Below are 22160 nucleotides of genomic sequence, written 5' to 3'. Positions count from 1 at the left end.
AGCTTTTGGATTGGATGGGGAGTCTGTCCTAGGGACTGTCGGGAGCAGCAGCAGAACAGAGGAGCACTGGAGCATGAGGCGGCCGCAGGATCAGGCACTTTTTTTGTTGTTAATTTTATTAATTCAACCCTCTCCTTCGCCGCTGCTGCATGTTGGCAGCAGCTGCGACTAATTGTATTGAATTTTTTTTTAATAGTTAAGTACGTCAGTGAAAACATGACAAAAATACATATCTATCAATTGTAATGTTATATTACCACTTTGTGACCATCTTAACTATAGTTACAGGTAAAAGGCATGGGTAAGAGCATTTATACAAATGTTTGTAAAGCACCCTTTTGTCCATTCACATAGATTGTCAAGAAAGCAAGACCTGTGGTGGCTCCAAATGAGGGATTTTGGTCTCAGCTTGAAAACTACAATGCTTCTTTAAAGAATACTTAATCAGGTATGTTTATTCTACTTGCAGCCATATGATACCCCACCAGTATTCAAAGTTTAGACATACACTATAAAGGAATATATGTGATATACGTACAGTTACCTCTTCTATACACAATTTAAAAAAACATGTTACATTTTCTTTCTTCCACACGGATGTCATTGTCCGTTAATGAAGTAATTTCTCTACACATAAAAATGAATTTGTAGCCAGAGATTGTAAAAGAAAATCAATATCTTCACACTCACTTGAAGGCTGAAACATGTTTGTTAAAAGAAAAAAAAGCATTCAGTGAGATAGTGCTTAGCCTCTTGAGACAATGAGTAGTGCAGTGTAGTGCTAACTCCTCCCAGAATCCAACACTTTTTTTGCTTTTTTGCCCCCACACAGCTATAGAAGAGCTACTGTGACAGAAAGTGGAACCCAGACAATGGGAGGTACAACAGGTGCTGGGCTTTCTCATGAGAAGGATCCAGATGACCTTGAGAAGATGCAGATAAAATAAATTTCTCAGATGCTAAGCTAGTCATATTTTTTTTTTAAATTTATTTATTTTTTGTCCTCATACATGCCATCAGCAGAGCCGCTCTAGAGGGGGAACTCCCACACCCCTCCAACATACCTCCAGTGAGAGCGCCCTGGTGGAGGCCTGACGGAAGGTGCAGAATCCCCCCAGAGGTACACCTGTGTCCTGTTCCCGCTCCCGTTCACCGCACCAAAGCACTGTTACATGGGAGGACCGGACCACAGGCCTCCGGCATAATCATAGGACAGATGTTATTTCCCTCTCCATACCTCTAGTCTTGCCCAGATTTTGTTAGCACTAGAGTTATCGCAGGCCATATCAGATTGACTGACTATAATGATGTTCTTTAGGCAAACGGCAAAGGAGGGTGGTGTTTCAAACTTCCAAGATTTACAAATTTCCCTCCTTTCAATAATTACTACATAGAATGCGAATTTTGACGCAAGAGCATTCAGACCATAGCTCGGCAAAAGACCAAAAAAGATAAGCCTGATATTCACATCAACCTGCATATGTAACACATCTCCCAGAAAGCCGCATACCCCCTGCCAAAAAGGGCCGATTTTCGGGCAATCCATAAACATGTGGAGGTCATTGGCGGCTGGGTGCTTACATCTCGGGCAATGATGGATTATTGAAGATATCCTAGAAAGTTTACCCAGGGTCCAATAAACTCTGTGAGTGGTGTACAGATGGTTCCTCTTCAGATTGGCTGGTTTAACCACCGACTGTAGCATAAAAAATGAGTCACACCAGAGTTTCAGTAAATCATCCCTGTTCTCAAGGAGAACACCACCCCACCGACTCTCCACCTCTAGATCTAGGCTATCTCCTATGTCTGTGAAAGCCCCATACCAAAACGAAACTTCCCGTTTCCATGGTCCAGATCTAGAGATAGAGTCAATAATTGTGCCCGAATCTTCATTACGCCAAAGCTGAGTTGCCCACCATGCGGATAGTTGATGGAATTTAAATCGAGTTAATGTTCCACCAGTTATATTGGACAAAGAGTCCCAACTGATCAGTAGCGAATCTTTCTGGAGATCGCCCCATATCCGAATGCCAGCTAGTCTAAGTGGTTGTGAGAGTTGATCTTGAAGGCATAATGGAGTGCCGGGGGAATCCCAGATTGGGGCCTGAGGTGTATAATATGATATTCGTAATATATTCCTCACAAACCCCCAATTTCTTAATGCAGTCAGTAAGATTTTAAGACAAACTTTTTTGTAAAACTTAGGGTCCCCAAATTTATAAAGAAAAAACTCCTGCCCTTGCGGGATATCCTGCAATAATGCCTTAAACAAACGGCCCATAGACAAAGAATCAGTTTTTTTTGCTAACATTCTAAAATTTTTAAAATGAAAAGCATGACAATAGGAAAGTAAATCAGGGAGAGCGAGACCTCCTCTCTTCAACCCCCTCCTGAGCTTTTTCCATGCTATTCTTGGAGTTTTGGTGGCCCAAATAAATGACCCGATTTTCCCTTGATGAGTGGCAATATCTCTGGAATTAAAAGAGAGTGGAATTGAGTTAAACAAAAAAGTGACCTTGGGTAGTATTATCATTTTTATGAGATTCACCCTCCCATATATATTCAATGGTAGATTTGCCCAACGTGATAATAAGCTACCCACCTCCTTGGCGACCTTCTCCCAGCTGATCTTAGGTATATCTATCGGCTTCTGTGCTAAGTAGATCCCAAGATATCTCATCCGACCTCTTGCTGCTGGTATCAAATTTACACAATTCCAACTCATTATCTCAGTTTTTTCTATATTAATTCCATAACCGGAAACCTTGCCAAACTCCTCAGCTAATTTAAAAAGCCTAGGTATTGCTTTCACATGATCGAAAGTGTACATTAAGAGGTCATCTGCGTATAGAGCCACTAAGGAAAGAGAACAGGGTAGAGAGAATAAGGAGAAGAGGGAGGAGAGAAAAAAGGGAAAAAAAGGAAAATTTATAATTTAGAGTGAAACTGCCGTGTTCAACCATCGCGTCTATCGATTCCTTTGACTTTTTTTTTTTGGGGGGGAATAATAGGAGGGTGCCGAGTTGCTTTAGGGAGGTTCCCACATGGCGGCTGACGCCAAGGGATGGAAGGTGGGTTCCTCAGGGGAGGGCGGGTTGGGTGGGGAGGGTGTGAGGGGGGATTGGGGTGCACGGAAAATAGTCCTCATACAAATAATAAAAAAGCAGAATGGCTCTAGACAGGTAGGTCCCCCTCAGATTGGATATTGGTAGTATACGGGAGATTAAGTTCCTCTCTTGGAACATAAACGGGCTCAGGAACCCCGGGAAGCTTTCTCGGGTGTGCGAGTTGTTGATGAGGAGTGAAGCCCATATCCTCCTATTACAGGAAACTCATCTGGAGGCTCAGGTGTGCAAAGAAGTCTTTAACCTCTTGCGTGCCCCGCCCTGTGCCGGGCTTTCTATTAGCGGGCGGAGTTCATGACGAGATGGTCTCGTCATGGGCACAGCGCAACCGCGGCCCATGACGAGACCATCTCGTCATGGGCACTGAAGGGGTTAATAAATTCAGCTGGGTGCAGGAGGTTATATCATCAGATCATAGGGGGTGTACAAGAGGGGTGGCTATGATTATAAGATGTAATAGAGGGATCAAGGTTGAGAATTGGGTTAGTGATCAATCCGGGAGGTGGATAGTAGCAACTCTCTCTATTTGTGGGGTATCAATAGTATGTGTTGGTTATTACGGGCCGAACGAGGACAATCCGGGTCCTCTTTTAAATCTCCAGGCCTGCCTGCTAAATACATCCTCCCCAGTTATACTCGGAGGAGACTATAATTTAGTTTGGGATGTTCAACTAGACCGCACATCTAAGGTAAAATATAATGTGCCTCTCAGAACATTCTCCGCACTTAAGACTCTTATTAAAGAGTTTAGGCTGTTAGATCTGTGGAGAGCAGATAAAGGGAATACTAGGGAATATTCTTTCTACAGCAAGAAATATAAACAGTATTCTCGGATTGATTATTTTTTAGTAGATCAGTCCCTGCTCTCGGATCTTAAATCTATAGCTTATATTCCTGTTTCAATATCTGACCACTCCATAGTTGAGCTGATACTTAATCTTAAGCTTAAAGAGCACCAGAGGAGGTGGACTCTAAACAGGACCTTGCTACTAGAGGAGAGCGTGAGGACTGAGCTGGATGGAAAAATAGAGGAGTTCTTTAGGGTCAATATAGCCTCCACAAGTGATCAAATAATGTGGGAGTCTTTTAAGTCCTACCTGAGGGGACTATTGAGCTCATTAATGATCAACAGAAGTAGAATAGCTAAAGAAGCTGATAAAGATAGCCTTAGAAAAATCAAAGAGAAGGAGAAGGAATTACAACAGGCAGCCTTGACCGCCCGAAATCTCATATCACAGCTAGAGAGAGATTTGATCTCCCTGCAAGCTGATCTCCAAGCCAAGTCTGATAAAATTCTGAAAGATAAATGGGATGCCAGTAAATTACAGCACTTCGCCTATGGCGAAAAATGTGGCTCCCTGCTGGCTTGGAAATCTAGAACAGATAGGGTTCGGAATCATATCAAGAGCTTGTTTAAAAGAGGGTCTGGAGCTTTATTACAGGAAGATGATGAGATCAAGGAGGAGGCCAGATCCTTCATGCAAGATCTATACAAGGAGGTTAACGATCAAAGATCGGAGGATGTTACAACATGGCTTGACCAGAAGGATCTTCCCTCCCTCTCTGAAACAGATAAGTTATACCTATCAACTCCCATCTCAGAAGGTGAAATTAGAGATCAATTAAAAAAATTGAGTAGGGGTAAAGCCGCGGGCCCGGATGGGCTCCCGGCAGAGATATATTGGGTCTTATTAGATAGGGTGGTGCCTGTCTTAAAAACGCTTTTCAATAGAATACTCTTATATGGAGAAGAGATCCCCACCTCATGGTTGGAAGCAACAGTTTCTTTGATCCTAAAACAAGATAAAGATCCTCAAAAAATTGAGGCATATAGGCCTATTTCGTTGCTAAATGTAGACCTTAAGATCTTCTCTGGGATTTTAGCTACCAGGATGGCAAAAATTATTAAAACTATTGTACATCCAGACCAGAGAGGATTTATACCGGGGAGGCAGTCAATGAGCTTACCTTCCAAGCTATAGGGGCAATAGATTATGCAATGGAAAGTAAACTACCGTTAACTCTTGTTGCAATCGATGCCGCTAAGACGTTCGATCAGGTTAGATGGATCTATCTTTGGGAGACTATGCACAGTTTTGGTTTCCCTATGAATTTTATTGGATCTGTTAAATCCCTCTATTTAGCCCCACGAGCAAGAGTATTAGTTAATGGCACCTTATCGGAATGGTTCAATATTTCAAGAGGCACTAGACAGGGTTGTCCCCTGTCACCTTTATTGTTTAATTTATATATTGAACCCTTTATTTGCTCCCTTAGAAAAGAGCCTCTTATTTTGCCTTTTAAGATAGCTGACCTGGAACTTAAAGCTAGTCATTTGTGAATCTTTGCTTACCAGTGATAAAACAAAAAATGAGGATAAATATGTCAAAAGTACAGCGTAGGCCTAAGCATTGCATGGTTATACAAAACTGCTGTGAGTAAACAACATTGCTTTTTTGGTAAATGCAATATAAATCAATATAAATCATAGAAAAGGAAACACAAGATTTATCCCCAAATTTTGTGCCTTCTAGGAACAAAACTAAAGGATATTTATAGGCATCATTATTTCAATAGCACATTCTCCTTCATGGTGTCCTGGGATCACATTTGCAAGAACTAACATCACTAGGGTAGTCTTTAACAATTGTATCTGGATAAGCTTTCTCACTTACCACAGACAAAATATTCACCATGTTCATCTTCTAGATCATAGCTGATGTAAAATGTATAGTTGGGCATTCCAAATTTGAATGGGGGAGCATAGTAAGGAATCACATCAAGAACACACCATGCCATAACAAGATGCTGCCATTGCGTATCTCACAAAACATTCCAAGGATAGAGTATTCAAGGTGAATAGACGGGGCCGTAAGACTTTTGTGAGGATTTCAGAGACTGCGATGTTACACAGAGGCAACAGGCACGCTGCAGTTTTGTCCAGTGACGTCTGGCATCTACTGAGGATGGGTGGAGGGTGGGGGCGGGACAAGGGGGGAAATGGAGAAAAAAATTAAATGCACTTACCGATCCGATTCTGACAACGGTGACGATGTCCTCCTTACGGAGTGTCGGCTGCTGGGCCTGCAGTGCAGGCCCCAGCAAACTCCCTCGACCAATCCAGGATTGCTCACGTGCTGTTAACCAGCATTTGAGCAGTGCCCTGATGGATGGGCCCCTCTTGCGGAGGTAGCGGAGGCGTTCGGGGCCCGGGTCATCTCATATGCTGATGATACCCAGCTCTTGTTCACTTGCAGGAAGGGAGAGGCCTTTAGCGACGGCAGAATCAAGGACTGCCTGAGTGCAGTCTTTGCGTGGTTTCAGCGGCACTGCCTGAAATGCAACTCAGACAAATCTGAGCTGCTTTTTTTCGGCTGTGCCCCTGATCCGGGCTGGAAGTCATGGTGGCCTCAGGACATGTCCCCCCCAGAGAAGCCATCATCCCAGGTAAAAAATCTCGGAGTGGTGTTTGACGATGTTCTTTCTTTTCGTCCACACATCCTGGGATTAGCAGGGAAATGTTTCAGCATCCTTAAGATGCTTAGGAAATTTCTTCCTCTACTTTCACTGCAGTATCGTAGGAAGGTAGTCCAGGCGCTTGTGGGCTCCCGCCTGGATTATGCAAATGCTCTTTTTGCAGGCCTACCTAAGTATTTGTTATCTAAACTGCAGATTGTCCAGAACTCGGCGGCCAGAGGTATTTATGGGTTGCCTAGGAGAGCTAGTGCCTCTGCGCTTTTGGCTAGGCTGCACTGGCTCCCAATTCTGGGGAGAATTAGATTCAAGCTCCTCACTCTGGCTTTCAAAGCCCTTCATGCGATTGGCCCTCACTATCTGAGGAAGCGTATCGTCTTCTATGTGCCGCGGAGGCTGCTGAGGTCGGCGGACCTGGCTAAAACGGAGGTGCCTGTGGTCAAACGTGTCCGGATGGGAGGTCGCTCCTTCCAGTACGTGACAGCCTGCCTGTGGAACGAGCTTCCACTTTCCCTTCGGAAGGCGAATAATCTTCTGGCTTTCAGAAAGGAGTTGAAAACTCTGCTTTTTACTAAGTAATCTAGTGTGACGGTAGTAGGTCTTTCCCTTTGGTTTCGTGTTTCTCTGGGTCACCTTGCCAAAGCGCCGGGACACCCTTTTGGGGTAGCCGTGCGCTCAAAAAGTGCGGAGTAACATAACATAACATGGGAGCGGCCTGTGTCGCTGCTCCCAATGGTACAGGATGACTGCACTTGCTCTCAACCTAGCTGTCATAAGACAGCTAGGTTGAGAGCTTTAACCCCTTCAGTGCGGCGCGGATTACCGCGCCGTGCTGAAGGCTCTATTGAGCGGGCGGGGCCGTGACGGAGCGGTTCCGTCATGCGCACAGCGCAACCGACACGCTGCGCACTTTAAACGTGTGAAAAAGGCAGCCCTCTGCCCACCACTCCTCCCTGTTCACTGAGCAGGCCCCGCCCCATCCTGACACTCTGTTCAGGATGGGACGATAAAAAATAAAATGGTAACAAATTACAATTTTATTTCTTATGTCTGGGGCTTTTGAGGGGCACATATATGGGGCGACTCTCCTCTGCTCCAATAGGGGAGCCACCTCTACTCTACACTATTCCTCTGTCTGCCACTACATTCTACCTCACTCCACTGTACGCTGCTCCACTCTACACCACTCCTCTCTATGCTACTTCACTCTACGCTATTACAGCCTACCACACTCCACTCTATGCCACTCCACTCCTTGTCACTCCACTCTACACTTTTCTACAGTATGCCAATCCACTCTACACCAGTCCACTCTACAATACTCCACTGTCCGCTATTCCACACTGTGCCACTCCACTAGACGCCACTCCACTCTGTGTAACTTCGCTGTACACCACTTCTTTCTACGCTATTCCACTGTATGCAACTACACTCTACACCACTCAACTCTATGCTATTCAACTCTATGCCTCTACACTCTACCCCACTCCACAGTACACCCCTCTACTGTACGCTATTCCACTGTATGCTACTCCACTGTACCCCACTCCACTCTATCCAACTCCGCTGTCCGCCACTCCACTCTATGCCTCTTCACTGTACGCTATTCCAGTCTACCCCACTCCAGTATACACCACTCCACTGTACGCCACTCCACTCTACACTACTCCACTGTATGCTGTTTCAATGTATGCTACTCTACTGTATGCTATTCCACTGTATGCCACTCCACTCTACAGCACTCCCCTGTACGCCCCTCAACTGTATGCTATTCCACTGTACTGCACTCCACTCTGTGCCACTCCGCTCTACCTCACTCCCCTGTTATCCACTCCACTGTACGCTTTTCCATTGTACACCACTCCATTCTACCTCACGCCACTCTATTCCACTCTACGCCACTCACTCTACACCACTCCAGTCAATGCCACTCCACGCTACACTATTCCACTGTATGCCACTCCACTCTACACCACTCCACTCTATGCTACTTCACTGTATGCTATTACACTCCACCACACTCCATTCTATGGTACTCCACCCTTCGTCACTCCACTGTACACTATTCTACTATACACCACTCCAGTCAATGCCACTTCACTCTACAACACTCCACTGTATGCTATTTCGTTGTTTGCAAGTTCAGTGTATGCCGCTCCACTGTATGCCACTCCATTGTACCCGACTACATTGTACGTGATTTCACTGTATGCAGCTACACTCTATGCCACTTAACTTTAAGCTATTTGACTCTATGCTACTCACCTCTATCCACCTCCACTGTACTCCACTCCACTGTATGCTATTCTATTGAATGCTACCCCACTGTACCCCACTCCACTCTGCGCCACTCCACTATACACTACACTGTATGCTATTCCAGTCTACGCCACTCCAGTATGCACTACTTCACTTTACTGTACTCCACTGTACACTATTTGAATGTACACTACTCTACTGGATGCTATTCCACTGTATGCCACTCCACTCTACTCCTCTTCCCTTTATATTCCACTCCACCATTTGCTGTTCCATTCTACGCCACTCCACTCTACTCCAATCCACTCTGTGCCATGCCACTCTATGGCACTCCACTCTACACCACTCACCTGTGCCCACTCCACTGTACGCTATTCCATTGTACACCAGTCCACTCTACCCAACTCCACAGTACGGCACTCCAGTGTACGCTATTACACTGTACACCACTCCACTGGACACCACTCCAGTCAATGCCACTCAACTCTACCCCACTCTACTCTACTCCACTGTACTTAACTCCACTCCACTCCACCCAACTACACTCCATGTCACTCCACTGTACTCCGCTCAACAACACTATACTCCACTTAACAACTGTCCACGGCCCTGCACTCTATCACACTATACTCCACTCTAAATCACTACACTGCACAACAATATACTCCTGTCAAATCCAGTGTACAGCACTCTTCTTTACTCAATACCACTTTACTCCACTCTACTCTACTCCACTCTATGCAACTGCCTCTATTCTGCTCCACCCCAGTTTATTATACTCTGGAAGACACTGCTCTACTGTACTCCATTGTACTTCACTACTGCACACTAAACCACTTTACTATATGCATCTCTATGCCTCTCAACACTTCACAGTATAGCCCACTCCACTCAACCATAATATCCCGCACTCCCTCTACTCACTCAACAACACTATAATCCACTCTGTGGCACTGTACTCTAATCCACTCTAAGACACTTTCCAACACACTAGTCCACTCCACTTTGCCACACACCAAACACTTTACTCCATTGTATACTATGCCACTCCACTCTACTCTACGCCACTCTACTCACAATATTGTATTCCACTTCACTCTACTCCTCTGCACAACAGTTTACCCCACTCTATGGCACTGTACAACAGTCCACACTACACCGCTCCACTCTACCACACTCTATTCCACTCTATTCAACTCCACTCTACAAGAATCTACTACACTCTGTGACACTATACGGCAGTGTACTCCACTCTATATCCCTACACTACACTGTACAACCCTCTACTCCCCTCTGTGCTCCTACACTCCAAGGCACAACATTCTGTCCACTCTACTACACTTTTCAACACTACGACACAGCACTCCACTGTACAGTTCAAGATACCACTCAAATTTATAACACTTTTCTCAACTCTGCACCATGCTTGTCCACTCTAGGGCACACCACTGCACTATACAACATGCCATTGCATTAGATAACACTTTAATGCACTGTATGCTATGTCACTCCACTCCATTGTACTCCACTCTATGACACTCCACTCTACCCTATGCTATTCCACTCCACTCCACTGTACTCCACTCTATAACACCACACTCCACGACAGAACACTGTAGAACTCTCTCCTTCACTCCACTTAATGAAACGCCACTCAACGACACTAACTCTACTATTTGAAACACATTTTATTTTTAAAACATTGAAATTCAATGAAAAAACACAAAGGTTAAACATTTGTTACAGCTAGGAAAACTGTATTTATTCTTTCTATACAAACGAAACATTACAAATTCCAAAGTTTTAGTTTTACCATAAATGTATAATGTTCGCGTAACCTTTATATTAGTATAGCTTTCTTTTATTCATTAGCTACAAAGCACTCCCTCCAGACGAGCAAGCCCCACTAGGTGGCCAATGTCCCACTATGCACATGCTTTGCCTCCAGACACAAAAGCCCCATTAGGAGGCCAAGCACCTACTACACATACACTTCACCTTGTACAAATGTCTTCACAGAGAACCTACTCCCTCAAGAAACACCCAAACCCCCTTAGGTGACCAAGCCCCTATTACACACACCCTTCCCTTTGAGTGGAAGTCTTTAAAAAGACCCTATTCCCTCTAGCTATCCAAGCACCTGTAGGTGGCCAGGTCCCTACTACACACAGCTTTGCACCACAAAGGACACCCAAGTCCCATTAGGTGTCCAAGCCCTACTATGCAACCCATCCCCTTGTGTTTAGGGATAGTACACTCCTTCCAGTAACCCAAGCCCCCATAGATGGCCATGCCCCTACTATTCACACCCTTCGCATTTACATGCCGAGGCTCAATTAGGTGGCCAAGCCCCTACCACGCATGTCCTTTATCTTGTACAAAAGTCTTTTTGGACAGCCCACTCTCTCCAGACACCAAGGCCCATTAGGTAACAAATATTCTACTGTTATCAACCTTTGCCCTGTGCAAATCTCTTGAGAAAGAGGCCATCTCCTCCAGATATGCATGCCTCATTAGGTGACAAAGCACCTACTGCATACAAGTCATTATAGATATGGATTTGCACCAAAAACCATGGGTGGGTGCATGGCAATCCTCATACCACATCATGGAACACTGCTTTGATGCAAACGAATGCAATTGCACTGCACTGTGTTAGTATTGGTTATAAACGAACTGAAAAAAATAGTTCTGTTATATGTCAGTTCTAATATAAATTTTGTAATGGGTCTGTATTAAAAAGTGATAGAAATGTAAGACAAATGCATTGTTATACGTGTTTGGCTGTATTTACACTTATTAACAATAGACCTACCTTTTATTTTTATATATAGACTGTTACAAAAGATTATTATTACAATATACAAACATAAAGAGACACACATGTCAAACAACATGAAATGTTTCTATTTTTGGTCCGGAATAGGTGTTTTTGAAAATAACCTTTTTTTGGAAAGATAATTTGAAGTTTTACATTTATTGTATTTTTTCAAATTTTGATTGGTTGAACTTAAAATCAGGGTTTCAGAAGTGCGAGAGAAAAAATATACTTTGACTTCCACACAGGTGTTCTGACGCCAACTTGCTCCTGACAGATCTGCTCAGCTATCCAGCAATCTTACTTCATCTCTTGCTTTAAGTCACCATCTCCTGATATACAGGATTATGGTCAGACTGCCCCTGGACCACTGAGGAGGACACAGTATCACTGTGTCTTATGGAGATCCCTGATGTTGATGTAAACCCCTTCTCCAGATCCTTGTGATGCTCAGCTGTAACCTGCTGAGTTGGATGGATGGAACGTATATATTTTCACATAGCAGAAGTTGTGTGACTGTATTTCTTTGGCGTGTCAAGGAAGAACTGTTTTTTGCAGATTTTGCTAGCCACACATTTGGTGAGGCTTTCTTCTCCCCTGGTGTAATTTTGAAAAATTGACATACAAGCAATTCCTTGGTGGCTCTAGCAGTCTCCATTTTCACCTGTGGAACATCCTCCTCTGACTCTGACCTTGAAACCGTGGTCCGATCACTAACAAATTGCAAAAAATGCAATAGAACACAAGGGTGCAGCAGCAGATGTTTTGAAACCAAATTACTGTTCACAAATGAGGATTAAAGGGTGGGAACTTCATTTAAATTGAGGAAGACGGTGATTTGAACCAATCAGATGTGTTTTTTTGTGTGTATTTTTTTGAGATACTCCTATGATACTCTCATAGGACCATGAAACTTAAATATGAGGCAAATTTAACAGAAAAAAAACCTGAAAGGATACTCATTATTTGACCCAATTAGAAAAGCTATATGCTCAAACTTAAATGAAAATCACTATTTTACAATACAAACACTTTTTTTTTGTTCTGATGGTCCTGCGGTACACTTGTGTGACTGAGTACAGGAAGTAAAACCCACATTGGTTCTACACTGCTGCGGGAGTACTACAGCATCTGTGGAGAGCTAAAAAACAATAACAGCCATTAAGTTGAAAAGTTAGAGCATGCTACTGATAATTAAAAAGAAAAACTGATGATAGATTTGACGTTATACCCCAACATTCTAATAATATTTCACTTTACATTAAAAAAAACAAAGTTCACTGAAAAACCAAACGTTTAAGTGGTGCTACAATTAGACATGCTAATAATATCTTACCTTACATAAAAACAAACACTGAAAAAGCAAAGGTTAAAGTGATGTGATAGTTGAGTAAAGTGTAAACACATTAACTTAAGGTTAAACAAACGTTATAGGTAAATGAAAATCATAATCCTACTGAATTTCATCAGTTATAGTTCAGCGAGCTAACTATAGCTCGTGTCCCTGCTGCGTACTGCTTATGAACCCATATATTACATCACTCATAACATAGTCAATTAAAACATTGATGACATCACTTATTACATCTCAAATGACATAATTGATGACATCACTGAAGATAGCATCCATTGACTATAATTTCCTATACACCTATCACACTGAAAGGTAGTGAGTAAGCTACATCAGCAGAAACATTACTATTCTTTTTGTCCTAAATTTTTTTTTAATTTCTCTTTATTGAACATACTGAGGAAGACAACAGTTAGGATCAGGAATCAGGGACATGGCTCAAATATTCATACAGTCAAGAATCAAGTATACAGTAGGTTGAGCATACAGGAAACATAGCCATCAGGTCTCACATAAGCAAGAGAAGGTCGAGTGGCATTACATTAAGTGCAGCACTTGGTGGCATACCAAGGGTACCGCATAGCAGCCCCCATCAATCAAGTAAGGGGCAGCACTCAGCGATGATAGCTTTACTGGTATCAAGAAGGTGCTACATTTGAAAGGGTTGTATGCCTCAATTTATAATGTTGCCCAGCGTGTCTTTTGCCAGCTGCTGAACGCTACCTGCACCAGTCGGTCTGGAGATCAGTGCAATCGGCCAGCCCCTCAAGGCAGCCGCCAGTCGGAGCCGGCTACCAGTGCAAAAAAAATCATGTCCGATCCCACGAAGTGAGTGCCAAACCCAGCCCGCTGACGGAGTCACTGTACCATGTAGTCCTCGGCTCGCGTCCTGCGACGGATGTCGTGCTTCCAACCTGCCACTGGGAGTGCAATGCCGCTTTTAAGTGCATTGCTATTGCTCACCACGTCATCACCAGAGCCAGCACTAGTGTCAGGTCTGTGAACTTACTCCCAGCCTTATCCATCTTGGTGTGAGGCATCAGACCAGAGAGAACGCCTTTGGGGTGTTGATGTGTTGACTGTTCATTATGTGTGTTATGTAGGCGCAAACTTCAGTCCCGAAGAAGCGCAGTGTGGTGCATTGCCACTTCATGTGATAAAAGTCTGCATTTTCTGTACCACATCTGGGGCATGTGTGTGCAAGGAAGCTAAGTATGTGTGGTGTATATAATTGAACCTCAGCAATTTCAGCCACACATTGCTCAAGATTTGTGGGATATGCTTCAGTATCTTGTTCCAATCTGCATCATTCAAGGCAATTTGCAAGTCTTGGGTCCAGCAGTGCTTCAAACCTGTCAGCTCCGGTCCCACTGTTTGACCCAGTGCCATATACACATTAGTAATACTTTGCTTTGCAGGGCTCCCTATTAGCAATATGTGTAGCACCGGGTTAGTGTCAGGTTCCCTACCTGGATCTCCCAACACCTCAGTAACAGCTCTCCTGTGTGCCGCATGTGTCAGGAATTGCCCTTTTGAGATATTGTAAACCTCTTGGAGTTTTGTAAATGAGAGGGTGGGCCCCTATACAAAATGTGGACCCAAGATCGCAATGGAAGCACGCCATCACTGTGACCTGTGTGCCATCGCCCCAATCTTACCGAAAGTAGGCAGACACCACTTAGGTAGATCCAGCGAGTATTCCATTCCTCCGCGCTAGCAACGCTGATAACATGATCAATGATACTAGACTACCCGGAGCAAGAGTGACACCCACTCAACAATGCATGTTGTCCCCAAGAAGTCCCTGAGCATGCTCTCTCGCATCCTTTGGGGCCAAAGACATTTAGCTTCGGGTGTCATCTCGTGTCAATAGCCACTGCAGCTGACGTGCCAGGTAATGCAACTCATAGTCTGGTTCCCCCAGCCATCAAATGTAGGCACAATTTCCCCAGGGCCACGAGGCATCGGCCCATAGCCCAGATCAAATCTGAAATCCAACCATTCAGGTCATAGAACACCTTATGGGGTAGCAACAGGGGGACATTGATGAACACATATAGAAGCTGTGGCAAGGTCACCATATTTGCCATTTCAGCGTGGCGACAACAGTATTGTGAGCCAGAACACCAATGATGCTCGGAGTGAAGCGATCACCCAGTTCAAATTGCCCTTGCGTAGGTCCACCGGATCCCTGTACATACGAACACCCAAGTATCAAAAGCTGTGCATTGCAGTCGGTATCGCATAAGGGCCAGACCCACCATGGGTGCAGCCAAAATTGCAACAATAGGAAAATTCATGATATCTGAGAGTAGACATGGAGCCCGGAGTGCTCGCTAAACAAGTTCATCAGTCTCATTATAGGTTCTAAACCCATAGTTACATCATTTAAATATATCAGGATGTCATCCACATGTAGGGAAATAATGTGCCTATGCCCAGCCCTTCTATTCTAGGGTCACATACCGCACCCCAAAGACTCCATGGAGAATGCTAACAATAGAGGTGATAATGGGCAACCTTGATGGGTGTCAACTGTCAATGTAAACCTGTCATTGTTCCGAGTACTCGCAGCCAACCCACACTTGTGCCATGGGGGCTGCGTTTAACACCCAGATCCTGGCAAACAGATCCTCTCCAAACCCAATGTGGCAGAGGACCACAAAAAGATTTGCCCATGAGAGGCTGTCAAATGCCTTCTCCATATCCACTGAAACTGCCACTGTTCGGTGGAGTTCTCTTGGTAATACATCCAACACATGGAATAGACGCCTTATATTCGAGAAGCGACTCCTACCTGGGACAAAGACACTGTGATCTGGATGAATCAGGGAGACAAACAGGAGTAGATGTGGTTAGAAATATTTTTCCCAGGATTTTACAGTCCAAGTTAAGAAAGGCCAAGGGCCAATATGTGCTCCTGTCCGGCAGGTCACCATCCTGTTTTAGGATCATGACAAGGAGGGCCTCCTGTGACGACTTCAGGAGCTGCCTGGCTCGACGACCATTTCATACACCTTGGCCAAGGATTTGAGGTGAACAACCTGATAGCACTTGCAGAATTTCAGTTGGAGGCCATTGCAAACAGACATTTTCCCGTCACCAGCTGTTTAATCACTAATGCTAGCTCACATTCCGTAATAGGCACCTACATTTGGAGACTGTCCTCTGGGGTCTTGGTGGTCCGGGGTATATCAGCCAGGAAAGAGGTCAATTGGTCCATGCTTGCACCCGATACTGGCCTTTACAGGGATCTATAGCAGACTGAGAACCCTGCAACAATGTCTGCCTGTCTATACACATGGTAGCCATCCTGGTGTTGGATAGTCATTATCGTGAGGTGACTGTGCTCCACTCGTACAAGACCCACCAGCAGGCACCCGATGCGATCCTCTTCAGAGTGAATTTGCACCAGATACTCCCAGAAATCATGTAAGGCCAGAAGGGATCCCAAGTCGGCGTGTTCCTTGTCGTGGCGGGCCTCCACCTCTGAGATCGCGCAAGTTCCAGGAGCCGCAGCTCATTTTCTATATAATCCAATGGAGATCATAACACTGATTGCACCCGCAGCAGGTTGTAATACAAATCCCTGAATATACACCTTGAAGGCGTCACAGTCGACTAGCGGTGTGGAGGGCCAGTCTGCATTAATTCCAAAATAGTGCGCTTTCTTTTCTTTCAGGGTGTCTCGGTATACTGAGTCCTCCAGGGCCGAGCAGTGTAGTCGCCAGGAGGGTATACGAGTTCTCGATGGGTCCCGTTGGAGTAACAGTGAAAAGGGACAATGATCTAAGCAGGCCATTGCTAAGTACTCTACATTCTGTGTTGCCCCTGAAAGGTGCCGGAGGTGAGGAACAAGTCTGTTCTAATGTGCAATGCATGTATGTGGGCTGGGCCGGACTGGGAACCAAAACCGGCCCTGGCAAAGTGCTCAGCCACCCCCCCGGGGTTTGGGGTGCAGCCGAGCTGTTTGTCATGGCCGGTTTCGGCTGATTTCGTTACAGCGGCTGATATTGCAGCTATGCTGCAAAAACGGCCCTGTAACAAAATCGGCCCCCAGGGGCCCAAAACCGGCCCCCAATCCTGGCGGCCCACTGCAGAAATGCCCGGTGCCCGCTACGGCCAGTCCGGCCCTGTATGTGGGAGAAGTGAGAATATCCCCTGGTTCGTGGGTGTGCTTGCCGCCATGCATACAGTAAGTGCCAATTTGTTAGCCAGTTTCTGAGTTGTTTAGCTGCCCTGCATGCCGTCATGCCCTGCAGTGGCAGATCGGAATGGTCTACTATGGCAACCACTACACAGTTGAAGTCTCCCGCCATCACCAGGGCTTAAGCTTTGGCTCTCTCCAACAAACCCATCAGAGAGAGCGAATGTACCACCTGGCCCATGTTTGGGGCATAAAACCCTAGTATATGTACCTGGTAGCCATTTAGTCTGTCACTCACAAATACATATCGTCCTTTTGGGTTTAATCTCTGCCAGTTTAATTAAAACGGCTCACTCAACACCACCTATATCAGGCGCCCTGTGGGATAGCCTGAAAATGTGGTGCAGAACAGTTGCCCTCTCTAACGGGATCGCATTCGCCTCCCTTCTTGCTGCGTTAAATGTGTGTCCTGTAGTATGGCAATAGGTGTGGCACGTCTCGCCAAATAAGAGTGAATGCAATAGCTTTTAACCTGTGTTTCCATCCCCCCCATGGAGGTGCCACTCCCATCTCTGGTGTATATGAGCTGGGCCTCAGTTCAGACTGAGAGGCCAGCTGATCATCCCTTCATGAGGTGAAGGTCATCTTGGTACAGGATAGGTGGTGATGGCCGAACCCTGGGCCAGCGTCATGGCACCTGCCAGGCACCCTGCCAGGCCACAGAAAGCTCAAATGTTAATTCGCAGTTCAGATGCAGGCATCATATCAGTTCCTACGCAAATTGTGGCTTTACCCTTGGAAGTCCCTGCATCTCATCGTCCACTATTGAGATGTTCTCTTGTCTCCTACACTCTTCTGGCCTCTGATGGGAACATTGGGTGGTGCTCATGGAGCGCCCCCCCTGCCTGCCGCGCTGAAGCCTTATCTGTGTCTGCCTGGGATTTGTTGGGGTTCAGTGCTGCACAGCTCCTAGGCCCCCACTGTGTCTACTTCTCCAACTTTGTGAGCTTCTGGAGCGTTGTGATCACTCCTGTGAGGCCCCAACCTGCAAGGATGTCCCATGAGTCTCTGCCAAATACCAGGCCACTGTCAGGTACATGAAGAAGGGAAATGTATTCTTGTGAGTGATCCAGAGTTGTTCCGGGAAGAGCATGATGTATTTCAGACTCATATTGCGAAGTCTCCACTTCACCCTGCGGAACAAGGCTCTGTTCCTCTGTACAGCCAGGGTGTATTTGTGAAGCTGAAGTCTTTTTTATCTACCATAAAGTGGCCTGCCTGCCTGGCTGCATGTAGAATATCCTCTTTGTCATGAAAGTGCAAGAGTTTGGGCACTACTGTTCTTAGTTAGGCACTTGGTGGTGGCGTCCAAGACAGATTTGAATATGGCTGGGTCCAAACTGATGTGGCATGATGTGCAAAATAACGATGGACTGGGATGCGTTCCTGTGTAATAATCAGTGGCTGAGCTTAATTCAAGCATTCCATCCATCACTTTTTGTATACTTTAGTATATCACCCTAAGTGGTACGAGTATGCCCAGACATGGGTCCTGTGCACACTGTGTCACTGCAACCAAGCAATACCCGACTGATCAGTCCATAACAAGGGCAGTTCTGGATTGCTTGTGTTCCAATTCATGGAGGGGCTTGGCGGTTGGAGTGGAGCTGTTCCTACTCAAGCAGGGACAAGACTGAATTGCAAATGGCTGGGTCCAAACTGAGGTGGCATGGTGTGCAAAATAACGATTGACTGGGATGTGGCGTGAGTAATTACCAGTGGCTGAGGTTAATTGAAACATTCCATTCATCACTTTTTGTATATTTCAGTCTAAACCATTCTAAGAAATTTCAACTAATTTCTGGAAAAATTATAAGAACACCTACACTTCAACTAAAACATGAATATGCAAGGCAAAATTTTCAACACACCTGTACTCTAAAGTCCTTGCTCACAAAAAATGTTCCATCTGCAAATGAGAAAGAAAATTGAAGACAAATATAACCTGACAACCTCAAGTTACAGAGGTTTATCCATGTAACATGTAGATAGTTTATTACATCAGCCAAAGTCAAAGACTCCAACAATAGTCTGAAGTCTTAAATGGTATTCACAGGAACTTACCTTAGTTGGTTCTCCTCCTACCTATCCACTCAACACCAGTTTGTTCACATTAGCACATCCAGAGTCCAGAAGGTCCAAATCACCTATGGATTCCCCAGAGTTCCATCCTTTAGATGGAGCCAGTTGGGGTTCTATTCACTGATAACAAAATTCACCAATACACAGATGACACACAATTGTTTTGGAAATGTTCCTCTGCTCCAGACACCCAAGGCCTCAAACACTGCTTTCACCTCATCCAGACAGGCATGTTTAGCCCCACCTGAAGCTTAACCCAAAAAACAGAATTCCTGTTAATCATCAAGAATAACAAGCAACAACTACTCCAAACATGGCTCAACAGCATGAACTGGATGGATTTAAACGGGATAGGCAAAATAAAATTCATAAATAAAACTACTTACCTTGCGGCGAGTGCAAGGTAAGTGGTTTTATTATTTTATTTTATTTACTCTATCCCGTCGTCTGTCAACTCCCCACTGCCCTGCCCCGCGGCTCTTGCCTGTACTGACCCCACCTGCTCCCTGGTCAAAGCTCTCTGCTAAAAAAGTGGAACCATTCCTACCAGAAAGCAATTTTAGAACTGCTTTTCAAGCCCTTGTACTCTCACTTTAGAACGATGGCAATGCCCCCATTCATCGTGTTACGGTTTCAACAATGGACTTCCTGAAGGGCATTCTGTATGCATCAGTAGACCGAAGCCTGGTGAAATATAACCACATCTACCCAATTTGGATGGAACTCCTCTGACAAAACTTGCCAACTTGCCAATCTACAACAGCTTTTAAATCAGCAGTACAATCTACAAACCCTTCATGACCGGCAGCCCTGGCTTTCAGGCTGACAAGCTCACCATCTCCGTGGGTCCCCAGCACACCACAACCAGGACACCATCAGACGGGAGTCAAAGAAGCACAGAAAAGAAAAAAACAAGGCAACATGCCCGTTCAACTGTGGATTTGGAATGATATCCCATATCCATCAGGACTGCTTGAACCCTGCTCCAATTTATGAAAGAGTTGAAGACACTCAGCATTAAGGAACACTGCAGCATGATTAGGCCTTCCGTTATTCACTTTCTATTTGGTGTGAATTCTGGTGGAGTTCTTTTGGTGTTTCCCAGTAATTCCAAAAATTGTAAAAATCAGGGGTTTTCAATGTTTATTACTGTTTGCACTGTATATAATAACAGAGATGGTGTTTTTCTTGTGCTTATAAAGATATATACTTCTTTCTCTCATTCATTCCTATTGTCCAGTATTCCTACATTCTTTCTTGCTCCTTACTCTCTTGTTTGCACACTATCATTGAATTTGCATTTGCAAGTAACATTTCATTATTTCTCTAAACTCCCTGCCTGTCTAATTTCCCAATACTCAAATCCCTCTTTTTGAGACACCGGTCCCACACTATACCAAAGATGTGCAAGATGGGAGATATGTTTGCACCCCATTAGGATTTGACTGGAGCACATAAAAGGTGGAAATGTAACACACCTTCCTGCTGCTCTGTTGTCTAGACAGCAGAACAGTGTCACTCTGTCCTGCTGTTTGCTTTAAGATAACAAGAAAGAACTACATTACGAAATCTATTTTTATATCTGATATGGGCTTAACCCTGGTCTATCTGGTCACGGGAAGAAGCTCGCTTGGAAATTCATATGCATACTGTTGGTTAGCTGAAAACATATACATCAACTCATACATGTTTCGGAGTTAATGTATGCACTAAAAGTTTCACTAAACCCAGCTTATGGACCTCTTTCTACGATGCATGGGCACTGAACTAGCTCATGATATGGCCCTGGTCCTTCTGTATGAAGGGATGCAGCTCCTCTAGGCATGCTGTTTGGACCACCACAATATACACCTAAGAACAGAAATGTTCTGTTAAGTGTTCATGTCAGGACATTGATTCTGGGGGTATCCACATGGACAGTGATATTTGCTATGGCAAACTTGATACCTGATGGCAAAGCTCTGTCCTGCTTACAGTAAATGGGTATAGAATCATGGAGGTGCTGCTTTCACTGGACTGAGACACTGGTCAGAGATCAGCTAAAAACATATTTTCTATGTTTCTGTACTTGTATAGAGAGGCATATGCTGAAGCTTCTTCTCACTCTAAAAGCACTGATGTCAGGCAAAAACTGAGGTCTGTGTATCAAAAGAGACGAGTCTTTAGCAGTTTCCTGAACCATGTGATATTGGGCACAACTCTTAGATGGAAGAAGAGAGCATCCTGTACTCTAGTTGCTGCTGTATAAAAAGTCTCTGTTGGCATGGGTGAGCGAGCTACATCTCATAACTGTAGCGGTCTAGTTAATCACCGCCAGCCATGTACAAGAGCCCTACCCGGAAACAGATGCACACATTGTAGCACCCTCTGGCCAGGCGTGGCCAGAGGGCTTAAATAAACGGGCCGAGGTCGCTCGGGACTTCCGGCCCACACTAACTGTCAACCCGAGAGTGAGTGTCTTCTGTTCGCAGCGCGCAGGCCACTATAGCTGTTCAACCCCCCCCCCACCCCCGACAATAACTGGTATCAAAAACTGCGACTCAGATCAGAGGGATCGGTTGGGAAGGTACCCAAAAAATGTTTGTGGTACAAATTCTGGATTGCGAGGAAAAAGGGCTCTGTGTAGAAGAACCAAGGTGGCACGTCCAAATCTTGTTATTTTCAATTTGAGACGCACAACAGTATCTTGCACAATTTGCAATTGGTCGATCATATAGACTGAGAAAGCTAAGTTGAAAGTTATCAAGTCGCGATTAAATCAGCACATTTACCACTGGGATGTAGAGACTGTCTTCTAAAAATGACAGTAATTAGTTCAGTGTTTTCGATTGCCAATACCAGATT

At 44.8% G+C, this 22160-nt stretch overlaps 1 long non-coding RNA gene across 1 annotated transcript in view; it reads left to right on the top strand.

Moving 5' to 3' along the window:
* Positions 1–22160, top strand: part of LOC146785208 (uncharacterized) — an 86805-nt gene that overhangs the window by 14284 nt on the left and 50361 nt on the right. Inside the window, exon 2 of the long non-coding RNA XR_014970586.1 lies at positions 355–448. This is a non-coding gene — a long non-coding RNA (uncharacterized LOC146785208). The remainder of the gene's footprint in view (positions 1–354; positions 449–22160) is intronic.

The sequence above is a fragment of the Triturus cristatus genome, chromosome 11 (assembly GCF_964204655.1).
Source record: "Triturus cristatus chromosome 11, aTriCri1.1, whole genome shotgun sequence".
In the NCBI taxonomy this organism is placed as follows: domain Eukaryota; kingdom Metazoa; phylum Chordata; class Amphibia; order Caudata; family Salamandridae; genus Triturus; species Triturus cristatus.
This window is presented reverse-complemented; position numbering and strand designations above follow the sequence as displayed.